The sequence below is a fragment of the Canis lupus genome, chromosome 13 (genome assembly GCF_011100685.1).
Source record: "Canis lupus familiaris isolate Mischka breed German Shepherd chromosome 13, alternate assembly UU_Cfam_GSD_1.0, whole genome shotgun sequence".
Lineage (NCBI taxonomy): Eukaryota > Metazoa > Chordata > Mammalia > Carnivora > Canidae > Canis > Canis lupus.
In genome coordinates, this window is record NC_049234.1 from 21,679,022 (window position 1) to 21,695,523 (window position 16,502).

Here is a 16,502-nt window from a genome sequence, read left to right on the forward strand (position 1 = left end):
CATGAATAAATAAATAAAATATTAAAAAAAAAAAAAAAAAAAACCTAAGAACAGCCTGTCCCATAGAAGCCTATCCCTGGAGGCTTTTCCTGGATGGCTTCTCAGTGGGTTTTTGTGTGTCCCTGACTAGAGGGAGCAGGAGCACTCATACTTCCCCACAAATGTCCGTATGTTTTGCTCACCACTTGGAGGGTGATGAATTTAGAAGGTGTTAGAAAATAAAGAAATGGAGTGTACGGCTCTGGCTATGGAAAGCCGCCCCAGCAATTTACACTTGGGTAAGAGGGATTGGTAGATGTTCCATCAAGTTCTGGATTCTGGAGAGGGATGAGCTGCTACTGCAGGGACCCGGAGTCCCCACTCGTGCCCTTGGCTTTGGCTGTACTGGGTGCTCCCGGGGACACATGGCCAGGTCTCCTGATTTGCTGCCCAGCCCTCCATGGTCGGGGACGGCTGGGTGGCTCAGCGGTTGAGCATCTGCCTTCGGCTCAGAGCGTGATCCCAGGGTCCTGCAGGGAGCTTGCTTCTCCCTCTGCCTGTGTCTCTGCCTCTCTCCGTGTGTCTCTCATGAATAAATAAATAAAATCTTAAAAAAAAAAAAAGAAAAAGAACTCCACGGTCAGAGAGCGCTACTGTGCATGATGGGTCACAGGCACCCAGGATGTGTTGAGGGTCAGCACACCTTCCATGGGTGTCGGGGCCTCCTCTGAGAGATGGCAGGCAGAGCTGGAACCAGAGGTCACTTATGTCCTTTGTTCCAGCACTTGGGGCCTTTGCGTCCATATCAAAGATTTAGAAGTGGGCTTACTGATTGCTTTCTCCTATCCTACCTTTATAATCCGCATCCCGTGCTTGTTCTGGAGCTGCGTGTGCAGTCAAACATATTAAAAGCGAAAAGTAAAGAGGAACGGACAAACTTTTGTATCTTTTGGACGCTTCTCAACAGAAGATCTGCGGACCGCACAGGATTGGGGCAACCAGTGGACATGAGGTGTGAGTGGGTGGACATTGGAACTTGCCCTAGTGTTAGATTTGGAGAGCTTGTCTCAGGGAGTGGTTTGAAAGCTGTGCTTCAGGAGCCCTAGTGGGGGAGGTGTCTCAGAGGCCGTGGGACCCTTGCTTCCATTTCACACAAAGCAGCTCCACTGTGAACCTGTTTTAGGTATTAGAGGGCATCATTTGAAAAGGATGTCTGGGTCTTAAAAAGTTTGGAAGCCAGTATTGTGGCTCAAGCTATCATTTTAGTGCTGAGTAAATGAAAGGGAGGGACAGGGTTTCTCCCAAGGTCACAGCCCAAGGTCAGGACCTCTGCTCGGCCAGCTGCTGTGTGATCATGACTCGCCTTAGGAAAGGAAATCCCAAAGGATTGGGACAGGGAGGGACCATAGAGAGCATCTTAGCAATTCCCTTCCTTTGGTAACTGAGGCCCAGGGAGGGGATGGAATTTGTTCAAGGGACAGTGAGTGGCAGACCTGGGATTTGACGCCACTGCAGGTGCTCATAAAAGAGGCATAATGTGCCATAAGAACCCCAAATGGTGGTGTTTGATCCGATCAAGACAGCTTCCCAGAGGAAGTGACACTGAGCTGCGATGAAAAAGATGACAGATGACAAGAAGGTGGTCATCTGAGAGAAAGCATCCGAGCAGAGGACCCACACGGGTGCTCAGTCAGGCGCTCCCCACTGCTCCTGGGAAGCAGAGGCTCGGAAAGGTGGCAGCCCTCCTGGAAAGACCTCCAATCTGTTTGTGTTGACCTCTTGCCTAGGGAATGAGGAAGGTGAGTGGCATTACCACCTGCCAGGTGAGGCCCCGTTCTGCAGGCTCTCGGAGCGGTCCTCTGGCCGACCTGGAGCCCAGCTCATCATGAACGGAGCTGCTCCCGAGAGAGGCCTTTATCTGCTGAAACCCGGGCAGGATGGCATGCTGGAAGGCTTTGCTGCAGCAGGACTTGAATACATAATGTGCCTCATCTGATTTGAGCTGTGAGAAAGTCCAGACAGCCTTCTCTCGACAGGAAAGGACACTGCAGGGACGGTGGAGTTTGTCCGCAGTGAAACTCCCTATGGCCTGGCCTCTAGGAGAGAATATTAGTCTTTTTGTCAGGATGTGCACCTGGCATGAGTATAGGCCAGGTCTTGTTTCTGGTCTTAGGGGTGGGGGTGGGGGGCTACTATTCATTCCTTTATCAGAACTGAAGGGGGACTCAGGTAAAGATCCCCAGAAATGTGGACACTGATCATTGTCACCCAGATACATTTTAAAAATAAATACATGTTCTTTGCAGCATAACATCCTAGAAAAAGGATTCCTGTTCTTATATTCTGTTCTCTGGGGAAAACTAGCATGTGCTCATGACATCTAGTCTAATCATGGGCTTACTATATTCTCAAGCTTCATGAATCCCACAGAACCGAGGGTGAATCCAGGACAGCCTAAGAGAGTACACAGGCCTTTAGTAACTCGGAAACCGAGCAGAGGCCTCCCAGTCACTCCCACTTTCCCCCATTTTTTTTTTTAAGCACCATGCTCAACTTGGGGCTTGAACTCATGAGCCCATGACCCTGAGATCAAAAGTCACATGCTCTACCAACTGAGCCAGCCAGGCGTCCCCGCCCCTATATTCCGACATACATTGGGAGGGGGCACTTCTATACAAAATGTCTTACTTTGCAGTCATGAGATTCATAGTCTCCATCCTGACAAGCTAGCCTCAGTCTTGTGAGAATGTGCAGATGCCACCTTCATGTTTCAACTCTCTATATGCCGGTATTTCTGAAAGTGTGTTCCGAGGACCAGGAGTCCTGCACGCTGCTCTATGACAAAAGTGTTCCATTGTCATGTTGGTTTGGGAAACACTGCCTAGTGATTAATTCTCTTCTGCTGCTCACGTATCAACACCAGATTTCCTCCCAGATCACCATTACCACCACCACCACCACCTCTCCCATACCTGCTCTGGTCCTCAAGGTCCTAGTATATCCTGATTTTATATTTATCTGTTGAGTTTAGTACTGTCTGTCTCCCCCACACTAACAGTGCTCCATACACCAGGGACCTTGCCTGTTTTGTTTAGTACTGTATCCCTTGTGTTTAGAGCACTGCCTGGTTCAATAAAATAACGTGTCCTTGGACAATGAACACATGAACCAATTAATATAGTCAAACCCTCAGGACTCCTCCATATAGGATTCTGTTTAATTTTATTTAACTCAATATTTTTCATACTTCTCTAGCCTTTGCTTTAAATGCCCAGCTCATCTCATCCCGTGGGCCCAGGTCAAATTTGACCCTGGGAGGCCAGCCCTGACCACCCTGCTGAGAGTGGCCAGCCTCCCTGTTCCACACTATCTTATCACCAGATTCATTTTCATCATGGTATAATGGCCAGTGGAAAATGGCTTGTTCCTTGGTTCAGTGTGTCGGCTCCTTCCTCCTCTCTGAGCTCTCCGAGGGCAGGGACGTCATCTATCCTGCTCACCACTGACTCCCCAGAGCTCAGAACAGTGCCTGGTAAGTCTTGGGTAATGGTTTGCTGCCCTCTTTTTTGACTAACCCTTCCCCACAGCCCATGGAACTTAAATCCCACCAAACATGCTTTGGGACAGGCTGTTCTCTGCCAACCCTCACTACCAGTCATTACAGTACAGTGGCTACTGCTCTCTTCCATAAAATCGCCAGGTGTCAGAACCAGAAGGGGCATCAGGGAGTGTCTACACCCGGTGCTCTGGGTTGGTTTTGTGTTTATTTTAAAGTAAGCTCCAAGCCCAATATGGGGCTTGAGTTCATAACCCTGAGATCAAGAGTTGCATGCTCAACTGACGGAGCCAGCCATCCCTCCCACCCCTGCCAGTGCTTTTGGGTTTTAGAGGGAGAAACAGAGGCTTTGAGAGAGCAAGTGATGCCAGTTCAGGACCAGTTCAGGACTGGTCCCCCAGGACTCCTGTGTCTTACTCGAGTTATCCTGTGTTCATCTTCTAGAGCTGCTGTAACAAACTGCCGCAAACTGGTGGAGGTTCAGAAGTCTGAAATGGGTCTCACTGGGCTAAAATGAAGGCATTGACAGGGCTATTCCTTCTGGAGGCTCTAGGGGAGAGTCTATTTCCCTGCGTTTTCCAGCTTCTAGAAGCTGCCTGTATTCCTTGCCTTATGACCCCTTCCTTCACCTTCACAGCCAGCAATTGAGTCTTTCTCAAACTGCATCGCTCTGACTCTGAGCCTCCCACTTCCCTCTCTCACTTTTTTTTTTTTTTAAGATTTTATTTATTCAGGAAAGACACAGAGAAAGAGAGACATAGGCAGAGGGAGAAGCCTGATGCAGGACTTGATCCCAGGACCACGGGATCATGACCTGAGCCAAAGGCAGAGGCTCAACCACTGAGCCACCCAGGTCCACCTCCCGGTCTCACTTCTAAGGGCTTTTGTGATTACATTGCGGCCATCCAGATAAGCCAGGATAATCTCCCCATCTCTATGTCCCTAACCTAATCACATCTGCAAAGTTCCCTTTGCCATGTAAGATAACAGATTCACAGGTCCCGGTGATTAGGGTGTGGGCATCTTTGGAGGGGATGTTGTTCTGTCTGCCACACCCCCCATCACATCATCTGCCTCTTGGGACACCCTCGGGCAAACGCACATTCTCCTCCCTTTCATGTAGCCTCACCACTTTCTGTAGCTACTGGTCACATCATTTGATAGTCGCTCAGTGTCTGGCTGCCTGGCTAGGGGTTGACTTCCTCATGGGCAGGGCAGTCCTCTCTGAACCCAACCGTGAGCACATTCCTGGCACTTAGTAAGTGCACAGGACGCGTTGGTTGCCTTGGCTGTGATGAACATACTCCAACTCCCTGCTTCCATTCAGTGAATTGGAGGGGCCTCCCTCACCCCAGGTTCTGATGTTCGAGCTTTGCTAAGGGGTCAGTCCTCACAGATACCATGAAAGACCCTGGCCATGGCCAGGTTTTTAGCCTCCTGGCATAGTAGAGGATGAAAAACTATGCAAACTGGTTACAGAAATTTTGGACCTGTAAAATATTTAAATCAACAAGCTAACTCTTTGGACATCCAAAATACTCTGCTATAGAATTGTGAGTTTAGGGATCCCTGGGTGGCGCAGTGGTTTGGCGCCTGCCTTTGGCCCGGGGCGCGATCCTGGAGACCCAGGATCGAATCCCACGTCGGGCTCCCGGTGCATGGAGCCTGCTTCTCCCTCTGCCTATGTCTCTGCCTCTCTCTCTCTCTTTCTGACTATCATAAATAAATAAAAATTAAAAAAAAAAAGAATTGTGAGTTTAGCATAAGGTTTGTAGCAAATATACTTTAATCTAGGGTATCATACAGTCCCTAGTTCAGAGTGCCACACATGGTTGTGTCTCACATGGACTGCGTCAAAACTTTCCATTTATGCACTTTTGTGGATGAGAGTTCTGGTCCAAGGAGCCTTCCCATCCACACCCCCAGGCCTCCAGACCTGGTAAGAGGTTATACTTGGAACAAAGGCTTAAGGAAAAGCTTCTAGGATGCGGTTTAATATTCAGGATCAGACCTTGGGCAAATCACATTCTTCATCCTAACTATTGTGCACTGAGCTGAGTGAGGGGCTTGGAGCCCATGACTTGGAGGTTCCCTGTCCACCAACATCCTGTTACCTGGAGGGGTCTGTGATCCATGCCGCCTTCTGGTTCTAATGTAGCCATGGGGGCGGTTTGGCTGCTGGCCTGAGCCAATAAGTGATTGCTACATGGTCCTTCCTTCCATGGACGTTCTAGCAGGTTCCTTCTGCTCTCCATGGTATTCTTAGCCCAGCAGAATGGTAGAGCACTGAACACTGGCACCCCGCAGAGATCCGGTCCTGTGTCCCTGTCTGAGGTCCCGAGAGTATAAACTGCCTTCCCAGGGGTTCAGGTTGGGACTTGAGCACCAGGCCTACCAACCGCCTACCCCCTGATATTTCTGCCATGCCAGATCAGGCTGGAAGAGGCAGGTAGGTTTCTTATCCGCTGTGAGTGCAGCAGAAAAAAGCATGGAAAGCCCTGAGTTTGAAGCCTCTTTGATGTCTTTTTAGAAAGAAAACATTCTTGATGCCAAGAATCATAACCAGTTGCAAATGATTTGTATCATTTGTATCATTTGTCTATGTGTTATGTGCTTTTCTGTATCTGTGTTCTGTTTAACAATAAACATACATTTTAAAAGTCACAAACAGGGATCCCTGGGTGGCGCAGCGGTTTGGCGCCTGCCTTTGGCCCAGGGCGCGATCCTGGAGACCCGGGATCGAATCCCACATCAGGCTCCCGGTGCATGGAGCCTGCTTCTCCCTCTGCCTGTGTCTCTGCCTCTCTCTCTCTCTCTGTATCTGTCATAAATAAATAAAATATTAAAAAAAAATAAAATAAAAAAAATAAAAGTCACAAACAAAACTGAGTAAGTGGGGTTTCAGGTCCGCAAGGTAGCAGAGAATGCTTCCCTCCCTTTCTGAGCTCCTTCAGACTGCTCTTAACCCACTCCACCCCCCTTCCACCTCCTTCCTCCAGCCCTTCTGCCCCCCTTGGCGCCACCTCACCCCACAGCATCCATGGCTTGGGCTGCTCCATCCATCTGGTCGCTATAATGGTCCTCCGGTATTGAACGCACTGTGTACCTCTAGGTTGTCCTTGATGACACAGTGTGATATGATGATATGGAGGAAAGAGCCCGGAACCCCATGTCCAGCAGAGACCTGGATTCAAGTCTGCCCACATCCCCTGTCTTAACTGCTCTGGGCCTCAGATTCCTCACCAGCAAAATAAGGGGCCTGTTCTATGTTAGGCTTGCCAACTCAAGTGCATACAGAAGCCAGCTAGGTAAAGGGAATGAGGGAGCCAGAGGTAAGGAATAGGGAGTGGTAGCAACGTTGACAAAATAGAAAGCCCATGCCCAGTCTAAAAGGGACACTTGCGGGATCCCTGGGTGGCGCAGCGGTTTGGCGCCTGCCTTTGGCCCAGGGCACGATCCTGGAGACCCGGGATCGAATCCCACATCAGGCTCCCGGTGCATGGAGCCTGCTTCTCCCTCTGCCTGTGTCTCTGCCTCTCTCTCTCTCTCTCTCTCTCTCTCTCTCTCTCTGTGACTATCATAAATAAATAAAAAATTAAAAAAAATAAAAATAAAAGGGACACTTGCCACTGAGCTCCAAATGACTATTGCCATGCAGGAACATGGACTCGGTGATACCATGTAGCCCCTTTTTAATTTTGTTCAAGGGAAGGTGGAAATCTTGATTTTTGAGAAGATGTTTCCAAAATGTTTGAAGCATCCTTTAGGTCCAAGAAAACATGCCTGAGAGCCACATCCAGCCCCCACCACCACCCCCACTGGGCAAGCCCTGGGCCACAGCTTTGGTAGACTGCCTTGCAGCTTTCCCACTCTGATACGAGGGGAGATTGCCACGTGTACCTCACCTTCTTTGTGCCTGTACGTGTGTTTCTCTCACTGCAATCAAGCCACGTACAGTCCCTGGAAGATAGTCAGTGCTCAATTACTGACAGCAATGAAGGACTAGATCCATTTGCTATACCCCTGGGTACCCTGCACACTCCAGGACTGGCACAGCGCTGGGTATACAAAGGAGAACCTAGTAGTTTCTGCTTACTAGATAAGAACTGCAAGCTTTAATGATATTATGGCATCGGTTATACAGTAGACTGATCTATAACCTCCAAGAGAGGCCCCTCTATAGTTTATGCTCCTAACGTAGTTTGTGCAAGAAAGAGAAAGGGAGTCCCGCTGGGTTAGGCCATTTGTCAAAGGGCCACTGCAGCAGCCCCCCACCCCCCACCGCACCCCACCCCCCGCCCAGCCCTGGGCCCAAATTAATTTATTCTTTCAAGCCATAAACGTCTCTCTCAGCCTCTCCTCCTTCCCTCCTTCACTGTCCCCTACTCACCAAGAGGAGATGACAGACAATTGAAGGACACATCTCACTTACCGGGGGCGGGACTTGGGCTTTGGGCCGCAAAGAAGCCCATTATGCCCCAAATCTGTGACCGTGAGGGTGATCGCACCTTGTGGCAGTTGAAGGGAGTACAAAGAAATGCTTGAACCCGGTGGCATCGGCCGGCTTTGCTTCACTGGAGGGAAAATGAGCCATTATTCTCTCCATGCCCTATTCCCACCAGCTCCCCACTTAACCCCCAAGCAAGAGAGGCCCCACTTTCTAGCAGGTTTCTCTGCTGGACACTCCAACAACATATTAGCATATTTTGCATTAAAAAGGACTTGGAAAATGAATTAAATGATTGGCATGGTGTTTCAAAAGGGTTTTCCAAACTACTAGTAATTGTGCGGTTTTAAAATTCACCATTCCTGCCTGAAATGCCCTGGGCCTGGCAGCCAACTTCATCAGGAGACATTGTACCAGGCAGGGCGTATTTTAAGGCTCATGATACCCAGTGATTGCCGGAACAGTACCTGGAGACTTGCTAAAGAGAACCTTGTCCTAGTTTTTCAGCAGAGCTGGCAGTTCATTTTCCTTCCTCACAGAGCTGAGATTTACGCCAATTCAAAAATCTCCTTTTATGAGAGGGTCCGGGTCAGTCCTGGAACAGTCTGCTGAGGCGCCAGGCAGTGTAGACGGTATCCAAATCTAGACAACAAGCTTAGAGAAGTGGAGCCTCGGGGAGCAGGCTAGGTTGGTCACTTATGGCGCTACCCTGACCACGGGGGCTCTGTGTGGGGGCACAAGTGTGGTGGAAGCTTCCAGAACGTGCTTCGGGAAACACTGCTTTGGTCCAACCTCTTCATTTTTTCAGGTGAAGGAGATGAAACCCCAGAAAGACTATTACTTGCCCAGGGTCAGAGGCCATTTTTACTCTTCCTTAAGGGTGGGATTCAGACCCCCTGACTCTTCATCCAGGTTTGTTATTTTTACAAACAACACACCTTTTACAAACTCCCTTTCCTGGGGCTGATGGATTGATCATAAAATCCGTAGAGAAGAAAAATTAATGGATGCCTGGCTGGCTCAGTCACTGGAGCATGTGACTCTTGATCTTGGGGTTGCGGGTGGGAGCCCCATGTTGGGTGTAGAGATTACTTAAAAATAATAAAATAAAATAAAATAAAATAAAATAAAATAAAATAAAATAAAATAAAATGAGAGGAAAAGAGGGGCACCTGGGTGGCTCAGGGGTTGAGTATCTGCTTTTGGCTCAGGTTGTGATCCCAGGGTCCTGGGCTCAAGTCCTGCATTAGGCTCCCTATTGGGAGCCTGCTTCTCCCTCTGTCTCTGCCTCTGTCTCTCTCTCTGTCTCTGTATCTCTCATAAATAAATAAACAAAATCTTTAGAAAAAGAAAAAAAAAACAGAAAACGGGCGTGGGGTTGGGTAGGGTTCCTAGGGGGAGGTTAGGAAGTGTTGAGTTGGAAAAACATAGAAATGACAAGCTGTGGGATAGCCTTAGGCCTTTTAGAATAACAGTTATTAATAATATGATTAATCATGATAATGGTGCTGGTTGCTAACATCTGTGTGCTTTCTGTGTCCCGAGCCCTGTGCCAAGTGCGGTGCCTGTGTTACCTCATTTAACCCTCCCAACAGCTCTATGAGCCAATGGGTTCTAGTATATCCCCGTTTTACAGGTGAGGAAACTGAGGTTCAGAGAGATCAGGCAACCAGCCCAAGGTTGTCCAGACCTGCCTGTAGCAGCAGAATCTTTTTTAAAAAAGGAGAGAATCCAGAAGCAAATGAGCAAGAAACGGTAGTATCAGGCCCCCGGCCCCGGACAGAGCTAAGAACAGAGGCAGGATGAGGGAGAAGGGAGTGGGGGGCACAGGAGAGCAGCAGGGGCCCCCAGGACGGCAGGGCGCTGGAGCAGGGGCTCTGGGGCGCCGGCTCCCGGGTCTGTGCGGGGAGCCCCTTGGACCCCAGAGCAGAGCTACACCCGGGGCTCCCGAGAGGAACGGACACGGCTTCCCGGGCTTCAGGGACGGGGGGAGGCGAGACAGAGACAGAGAGAGAGAGACAGAGAGAGAGAGAGCCTGGATAGTGTGTGTGTGTGTGTGTGTGTGTGGCGGGGAGGGGGGACCACACACACTCACAGGCGCGCGCGCACACTCATGCACATCCCCCCAGGGGTGACTCGTCAGGGAGAGTGTGTCCCCAAACGGGCTCAGCCCAGGTCAGTGTGTAGACAAGGGAGAGGGGCCTGAGCGGAAGGGGAGCCGGAGCCGGGATCCGAGGGGCCTGAGCAGACAGGGGCAGCCATGGCCCAAGCCTGAGTGTACCGCCGCAGCCGAACGGACTCCGGACGTGTCATCCTCTCACTCCCTTTGCCTGAGCAGAGCCCCCCGGCGCCCCCCGCCCCCCGCACGGTGGGGAGATAACCGCGTGAGGTTCCCTGCAGGCGACGGCCCAGGCGGCCCAGAGGCCTTGGGCTGCGGAGGGCCGAGGTGGGCTGCCCTGAGCGGGTGAGGGGATCGTCTCATCTCCCGTGTTTTCCCCTCCTTTTCCCGGGGCTGACGGATCACATATGTGAACCTGCTCCTGGATGACTCATCGCACATTATTCTCCTTGGGAATATGAAGAGAAGTGCGGCCGGCCAGGGTCCCGTGGGCTAGCTTCTGTTTTACAGAGTATCCACAGATGGCAGATGAGAGTTCATATATCCTTCAAATTGAGGGCATTGGCCTTTAGAAAAGTCATTAAAACACTGCATTTCAGCAAATGTTAGAAAACATTTACTTACGTCTGAGCCAGTGATTGACTAGAATATTACACGACTCTTTTAATGGTGTGATAATAAGGTTGGCTGCTCGGATGGTACGTTCGGTAAAAGAAGGACTATATAGAGTTCGTGTGTAGTCGGATAACATTTTTTAGGGAATCCAGACCTGCCCAGAGTCAGGAAGGTTGATTAGCATGCCCAGAGTCACACAGCTGGTACGTGGATGAGCCAGGATTCACCCCGGAGAATCCCCTTTTAATCACAACTATACTACACTACAGAGGGTGTCTTGTAATACGTGTCAACTCCGAATCTGCAAATCCGAAGTAATAGGATTGACTCTGCAAAGTTTGCTCTTCAACAAGGCCTATTACCTTTTACTCTCATCAAAGAGCCTCAAGAACTTATAACTGTGGTTAGAATTCCTATGCTTCTGAACCTTCACTTAACGTGCTGAGAGTCCCTTTAAAAGGATATGCATGTGTACATGTTCATATAAATTAGAAACGATAATAACAATAGGAAGACTCTCCTACCTCATTCCAGGAGCTGGGCAAGGTCTCCCTACTAGAGGTCTCTTGGGGACTTAGTCCCTCTGGGCTACTAAAGCCAAAATCCTATAGACAGGGGTGGCTGGTAAACAACATAAATCTATTCTCACAGTTCTAGAGGCGGGAAGTCCAAGATCAAGGCACTGGTGGATTCAGTATCTGGTGAAAGCCCACTTCCCGGTTCATAGATGGTTGTCTTCTCGCATCCTATGTGGCAGAAGGGGTGAGAGGTCTCCCTGGGAGCTCTTTTATCAGGGCACGAATCCCATTCATAAGAGCTCCCCTCTCATGACCTAATCATGTCCCAAAGTCCTCCCCTCCCAATACCATCACATTGGGTAGCAAGATTTCACATATACATTTTAGGGGAGCATAGATTTTCAGTATTGCAGGAACTGAACATAAAAGAGTGGTTCCACCTGCCGGTGCACAGGCACGCAGGGGTGGAAACCAAACATACGAGCAAAGTCACAGGACAAGAATCGCAAGGCAGTAGGTGCAGGAGTTGATGGCTCTGAATTTGCAAAGTGCCAAAAGGACACAAGATAAATGACCCCAGATGGGATCCATCTTGACAGGCTTTCTGCGTATAAAAGGTAGGTTTGGAGTGGCGTTTTGAAGGAGGGATGACATGGATGAACTGTAAAGGGAGCTGAGGATGTGGGTTTGCGGCTCCAGACAGAATCTGAACACGCCACAGGGAAGGACTTGATCACGTTCAATTTTGAGCATGACTAAACATCCAAAAGAAATGCACCTGAGCCACGGGTACCAGACCTCTCTCTGGTCAGATGGAATAAGCTCACCCTACTGCAACCCTCCCTTCCTTCCAAAATAAGAACCAGTCTAGTGAGGTCACCTGCTGGTCACCTCATTTGCATTTGGTGCCCAGAGCTGGTCAGGGTGCAATTCAGATAAATTAATTTTGCAAATCCCTAATGGGTTTAGAGGTGGAGCATGAAAGAACGAGGATTTAAGATTTTAAAAATGCATTTCAGAGATGCCGTCACATTAGACCTTCATTTCAGTCCCTTGGGGTGGCCACCAAGTAAACAGCTTAATTTCCATCCCTGCTGGAGGTACAGAATGCAGCATTCACACTTGCCAACAGATAAATGTCTCCTGTCTCTGGCGGTGCTTAATGGCTTTTAGCGGAGTTAAGGCTGGGAAGAAAGAGACTGACTTTCTCTTATTGGGTAAAATTGAAACACCAGGGAGACAATTCCTTTTCAGACAGATCCTTTCCTTCTCAGATTACTGAGCCACAGCCCAGCCAACTCCTTTTCAGCTCTTTCAGGTAAAATGGAAGACTGGGGGCCACCCAACTGAGGTGCATTCGGTGGGGGGCTCTGACCTGTGCTGGTGTTTGGGATTTGTCAGCTGAGGGATTTGCATTTCTAATAAGGGCCCTGTCCTGGTGTGCTTCAGCCCAGTGGCCGGCTGTCTCTAGCTCTCCAAGTGTTCAGTTCGCTGGGACCCAGGGAAAAGTCTTCAGCATAAATAAATAGTTGTGTGGAAGGAGAGGAAAGTGCTAGATAGTGGGGCACGGGTGGGGAAGGGAGGCGCTTCCTGATGCGAGCCTCTCCCCTAGCAAGCTGCAGAGCAGCCTCGGCGAATATTCCATGTGCATGTGTGTCCCTCACATGCCCTTTGTCCACGTAAGAGAAACATTTTTTTTAAAAGATTTTATTTTTAAGTAATCTCTGCACTCAGCGCGGGGCTCGAACTCACAACCCTGAGATCAAGAGTCACGTGCTTCACCGACCAAGCCAGGTGCCCCCAAGAAACTTATTAAATGTTGCACTCTGAGATTTTGAGATTTATCGTCACGTCTCCAAAAAGAAGTAATCAGGCCTTATCTACACAACCTATCCCAGCCTTATCTACTCAGCTGAACGTTGGGAAAAGGAAACCAGTATCCAACAAGGGGTGAAGAGTAAAATAATTCAATGGTTAAACAAATTAATGGTTACATGGGGAGTAGAAACCCATACAACACGTCTATTTAGTAGTGTGATTTTTTTTTTTTTTTAAGATTTTGTCTTTATTTACTCATGAGAGACACAGAGACTTAGGCAGAGGGAGAAGCAGGCTCCATGCAGGGAGCCCCATGCAGGACTCGATCCTGGAACTCCGGGATCACGCCCTGAGACAAAGGCAGACACTCAACCGTTCAACCACTAAGCCACCCAGGCGTCCCTGTAGTGTGATTTTTTTTTAAGTGTTAAATGTTAAATGAAAAATGCAGGATAATAATGATATATGTATACATATATATCTTTAAAAAAAAACACTCATGTAGATGGAAATACAGCAAATGTTAACAGTGAATCCTTAGACATGGCATCAGAGACGATTATTTTTCTTCCCTCACGTCTGTATTTTCTATAATGGATTTTTTTCTTTTTTCTTTTTTTAAAGTAATAAATATTTATTGAGAAATTCTGGGATGGTGGTTCTCACCTCCCAGCCTGGAAGGAAGAGCCAGGAATCACACTGTCTCAACCCCTCTGGCCAAGACAGGGAGGGGCAAACGCATTCCCCCCAAAAATTGGTCAGACTTTGTTAACGATGGATTTTTTTTCTGGTCGTAGAAGTTAAATGATGAAGCAGGATACTATCAAATGCCCTCTTTTTTTGTTCTCCTTTTTTAATCTCCCCTTTTTTAATCAACATGAACGATGCTGTCAGGGGGACCATCCGAGTTCTCCCCAGCCGAGCCTTCGGTCACTAACAGGGCTCACCATGGTGGGAGCACAGGACAAGACCTGCACCTACTGAACCCCTCACCTGTCAGCCACTCCTCCCTTGGTTCCTCTCAGCCCTTCCTGAACCGGTTTATATTTTTAGCTGGTACAGCCTCTCCGGGCCAGCAAGTTTCATGCGTTCTCCACCCTCTGTGTGAAGTGGCGGAGGCCTGCCCGTCCGGTATCCTCAGCTGACCTCCTTCAGACTCCAAGGGGTCCTCCTCCCCGGGCTTCTGCACTTCTAGCGTTGAGCCAACAAAGTCAGCACAGCGGGGACACATGCACGAGGACCAGAGCACACGTGCACACATCATCGATTGCGTAGACCTGATGAACTTGGTGTTGAAAGAGACCTCAGAAATTGTTTAAGCCAGTGTTTTCCTAAAAGTTAACATCATGAGAGTCACTCTTTCCAGAAACCAGTGGAAATTGTACAGTACCCAGGATACGGTGGCACTGGCTGCCTAAAAATATCATGGGGTGGTGACGGGGGGCCTGCGGGGGTGTTTTTTGTTTTTTTTCTCTGGGCTAGAATTGAATAACATTGGTCACCTTGTTGTGATCAGAAACTCCTGCAGTTATTCAAGTGCTTCGTTTATTTTTTTTTAAGTGCTTCGTTTATTAATGGAGAAACTAATTAATGGGCGAGAGACAGAATCTTTTAAAATTTGGCATGTGGAGAGGGTAGGTACTGATGAGATTCTGCTAATCTGGGCCAGACCTGTGAGGTAGAGAGGGCGGGAACCTTCCAGCAGGTCTGACTGATAGGAGGTGGACTCCAGAGGGGCTTTCTGACCACAGCTGAGGGACTACAATCAGGCTGCCCAGCTCTGAAGCCTGGGCTGCCTCCAGGGCACCTCTTCCGCCTATTTATTTATTTATTTATTATTTCTTAAAGATTTTATCTGTTTATTTGAGTGAGAGAAAGAGAGAACACGGGAGGGGAAGGGGGCGAAGGGAGAAGCAGACTCCCTGCTGAGCAAGGAGCTGGATTTGGGACTTGATCACAGGACTCTCGGATCATGACCTGATCCCAAGGCAGATGCTTAACCACCTGAGCCACCCAGGTGCCCTGCCCCTCTGTTTAAACCAAGCCCCTGAGATGTGTTTTCTATACTGGGAATAACTGAACAGACTGGATTTGTGCCTGCTCCAACAGTGGTCAATCAAAACGATTGGTTATTTTAATGGCCTTTCTAGATCTTTCGATCTCTCCTAAGTGTGGAAACAGATTTCTGGGTTCAGTTGGGTACGGCGGGAAAGGAGGTGGGCTCTGGACTCTGACAGCCTGAGTTCGGACCCTGCCTCCCTCCCTCACCTGTCCACAATCCCAGCTTTAACTTCCTGGCACATCAGTTTCCCCACCTGTAAAATGGGACTAAGGATGGTGTCTGCCAGAAAGGGCCACTGTGAGGGTTGAACAACATAATGAATGAAAAGTGCCTGTCCAGTGCCTGGCGCGCAGCACAGACTCAGTAAAGATGAGCCTCTCCTGTCATTGTTATTGTCAGTATTCCATGGAAGGGCCACAGGTAGGACTCTGTGCCAGCCTTGAACCCATTCTGCTTTGCTGGACCAGTGACAGTTACAACATTGGCTGTATCGTTTGCTGTATCCTTTAGGGGAAAACAACCCAGTAGCTCCTCATTTCACCCAATTCCCGTTTCAAAGGGAGCAAAGCAAGGCCGGGATGACCTACGTGACTTAGGCAAGGTCACACAGCTCACTGTGGCAGAGTAGAAGAAAAGTGCTAAAACTAGAGCTTTTCATCCCAAAGTGCCCCATTCCCTCTGCACGCCTCTTTTAATCCTTGGGACCAGGAAAACAAGGAGAAACCAGAGAAAGAACCAGATCCCAGAAACCCTTGTTTGGGTTCCTGAGCATTTACTGCATGCCTGCTGCTTGGTTAACGTTGTCTTTTTTTTTTTTTTTTTTTTTCATTTAGTAGCTTTATTTTTTTTTTTTTTAAGATTTTATTCATTGAATTGACAGAGAGAGAGAGAGAGAGAGAGAGCACAAGCAGGGGGAGAGGCAGGGGGAGAGGGAGAAGCAGACTCCCAGCCGAGCAGGGAGCCTGATGCAGGTCTCAATCCCAGGATCCCAGTATCATGACCTGAGCCAAAGGCAGGTGCTTAACCTACTGAGCCACCCAGGTGTCCCCATTTAGTAGCTTTAGGTGTGGCTTCGGGGGAAGGGGGCTGAGGGTCCTGTTTCACTCTCTGCCCTTCCTGCCTTCACCTGACCACACTCTGCAGGAACCTGAGAACCTCGGGCGGTGGGTGGGTGACGGTCACAGGGAAGCCCAAGGAAGAGCTTGGTGTTGGCTGGTGGCTTCGGGCTGGGTGGAAGTGCTCGACCCCACTGCACTGGCTCCAGCGGGGGCATTTATTACAGGACTTCTCTGAGGCATCTGCCCACCTGAAAAACCCCGGATCTCTAAAGCTTCCCTACCAGAAGCCTTCTTTCTGAGCACACCTTTGAGATGCCAGACGTTCTGTGG

General features: G+C 49.1%; 1 protein-coding gene across 2 annotated transcripts in view; it reads left to right on the top strand.

Annotated features, from left to right (window-relative positions):
* The window catches only part of ZHX2 (zinc fingers and homeoboxes 2), a 161,732-nt gene that overhangs the window by 33,744 nt on the left and 111,486 nt on the right, over positions 1-16,502 (top strand). The gene's annotated exons all lie outside the window — the stretch shown is intronic.